This window comes from Castor canadensis, chromosome 1 (assembly GCF_047511655.1).
Source record: "Castor canadensis chromosome 1, mCasCan1.hap1v2, whole genome shotgun sequence".
NCBI classification, from domain to species: Eukaryota; Metazoa; Chordata; class Mammalia; order Rodentia; family Castoridae; genus Castor; species Castor canadensis.
The window spans coordinates 136259334-136262476 of record NC_133386.1 but is presented as its reverse complement, the minus strand read 5'-3'; the positions used below and the strand labels follow the sequence as shown (position 1 = coordinate 136262476).

Here is a 3143-nt window from a genome sequence, read left to right as displayed (position 1 = left end):
ATGTCTGGGAACATGTGGTGGAGGAGGTCTTTACCTCATGTTGCAGAGGAAATAGAAAAAAGTGAAGGGACTGCTAATCCAGTATAACCTCCAAAAGCATAGCCCCAGTAACCCGCTTTCTCCAAAATTGTCCTACCAGTTAGGGACCAAGTATTCAATATACTTATGAGGTATATTTCATATTTTAACTGTAACACTACCTATCATCTATCTGTCAATCTATCTATCTAGCCATCTATCATCACACATCTATCTGTCATCTATCACTATCATCTCTATCTTTCTTCTATTTTTCTGTATGTCTGTCTCCTTGCCTTTTTATTTAGTTTCCCATGCATATTCAGGCCAAGAATTTAGCTAATATCCTGAGGTAAAATATAACCATGTGGAACAAAGCAAAGTATCTTTTAAAACTGTAATTTGCTAGGATTACAGAAATGAACCACAGGCTCCTGGCCTTACTCTGCTCTTTAATAGACTCCTGACGTTTTTGCTGGTTTTGATAATCAAGGACATTTTCTTCCTCTTTGACTTTGTTCTTGGATATACCCTCTTCTCAGAAGTTTTTCCTTTAGATATTCTCATGGTACTTAGATTCTTACATTTTGCTTTTTTCTCATAAACCTAATGCAGATTCAAAACCCTCAAATCATTGTAAATATTTTGCTATCAATAATAAAGCCAAAAATCATTTACTCATTTCCCAAGTCCTGTTTATAAACTATCTCTTAAATACTTCCACCTTTCCCTTTTACTCACCTGCAAGGATTCTTATGTGTTTCTGTTTTTTCTTCTTCTTTTTTTTATGACTATTTTTTTCTTTGTTTGTTCTTTTACCTTCTAATATGTTAATAGTGATACCAGGTAAATTTTTCTAAAGCATATTATTTACATTTCATTAGGGCTTCAATTAGCTATTTAGAGAGTTTTTAAAATTTACAATCCCACTGTTGCAGGAACTTCACACATGTGATTCTACAGAAGGTGTATTCTTATTGTCAACTACTTTTACTTAAATACTTCATGCTATGTCTATTCAAATTTGTACATTTCCTTATCTTTAAATAATACTTTCAATGACAGTATTCCTTCATTTCTTGTTTACTTAATACCTATATATCTTTTAAATCTCTTTAGATTTGCATTATACAGAGTGAATGTCAAATAAAGGTACTTAACAGAAGCATGTTATTTAAAACTATAAATAAAGTGAGTTACTTTTCCTATAGTCATTTTAGGATACTACTAAGAAATGTAATTTAAATATATAATGAAAGAAATTTAATTTTCCTTGAATGATAACATTTTAGAATAAAAGCTAATGGTAGCATATAAGCAAACCAAGACATGGACATTTGTAATTTTTATGTAAGGTACCAGTACATTTGATAAATAACAATTTTTGGATTATTGATTTGACTTTAAGCTCTATAATCTTCTAAAAACAAGCCATGATGAGGTTCTTCAGATGTTGACATGAAAACTTATCAGAAAGATTATTTTTCATCTTTGAAAAAATGAAATTATTAAGTTATGAAATAATGAATTGCTGTTTCTAGTATTTTCAGTCTTCAGGCAAAATTCAACCCTTTATTCCCAAAAAGCATGAGCCTGACTTGACTGGTGATGCTGTCACTGTTTTTGTGATGCTATCATTGATACAACTTTAAAGGAAGTATATGTACAAATCAACGTCAGGTTTGCCAAGCCATAGACAGGATTGAGTGAAGTGGGTTTCTCTTCAGACAAATTGATCTTTTTGCTGCATCTTTCACATCTTTATTCCTCAGGCTATAAATCAGAGGATTTAGCATGGGAATCACCAATGTATAAAACACAGCAGAGACCTTCTCTTGTTCCAGTGAATACTGAGAGCTTGGCTGGATATAACTAAATGTCACAGACCCATAGAATAAGGTTACAGCAGTCAGATGGGAGGCACAAGTGGAAAAAGCTTTTCTCCTCCCTTCCACTGAGTGAATTCTCTGAATGGCAATGATGATTCGGATATAAGAGACTATGATGATAATGAATGTGAACATTGCAATGATCCCAGAGAAGATCAACAGTAACATCTCATTGGTGTGTGCATCTGAGCATGAAAGCCTCAAAAGAGGAGGGATGTCACAGAAGTAATGGTTCACAATGTTGGGACCACAGAAGTCTAGTTTGAGCAAACCTACTGTGTGTGTCAGGGAATTAATGAGCCCACCCAAGTAAGATGAAAGGACCATCTGAATACAGACACGTTGGGTCATAATGACTATACAACAAGGGATTCGCTATTGCCACAAAGTGGTCATAAGCCATCATAGACAAGAGGATACCTTCTGCAGTCACATACACTGCAAAAAAGAAACTCTGTAGAACACAGCCAACAAATGTACTGAACTTAAGTTTTGATAGGAACTGGACCAGCATCTTAGGAGCAAAGACAGTAGAGTAGCAGATATCACAAAAGGAGAGGTTGCTAAGGAAGAAGTACATTGGAGTATGAAGCTGGGCATTTAACCAGATGAAGGTAATAATCCCCCAGTTACCTACTAGAGTGATGAGGTAAACAAGGGCAAAAAGCAAAGAGAGAGGTATCTGCAAGTTAGGATTTTCAGTTAATCCTACTAGAAGAAACTCCTTCACACCTGTATGATTCCAACCTGCCATGCAATCAGATTTATGTAGCTCTTTAGTTGAAGAACAAGATGATGATGATGTCACTCAGATGAAAGAAATATGATTTCCTCCACTATGTAATATCCATCATAGCATAAGACATTTTGGATTATCCTGTAGATAGATGATGAAAAGAGATTAATTTCAGCAACAGGCCATTTCAGCAGCAGACAATTCATACATTGTGATTTAGGTTTCTAGAACTTCAGTTAATTTTATTTCCTGGTTACTGATTTATTTTTTATGTGAATTTCCACTTTAAAAAAGGAGGGGATGAGAAAACTCTCAAGGCAGGCACAGTGGTTCATGCCTGTAGTCTTCACACTTGAAAGGCTAAATCATGAGGATCATGAGTTCAAAGCCAGCCTGGGCTACAAAATAAGTTTCAGGAGAGCTGGGATACACAGTGAAACCCTGTTTCAAAATAAAATTATGAAAGAAAACCTTATTTTACAAAATTATTAAAAATTAGA

At 34.6% G+C, this 3143-nt stretch overlaps 1 pseudogene; it reads right to left on the bottom strand.

Moving 5' to 3' along the window:
* Positions 1-1694: 1694 nt before the first annotated feature.
* Positions 1695-2661, bottom strand: LOC141423995 (olfactory receptor 5J3-like; annotated as a pseudogene).
* Positions 2662-3143: the final 482 nt, after the last annotated feature.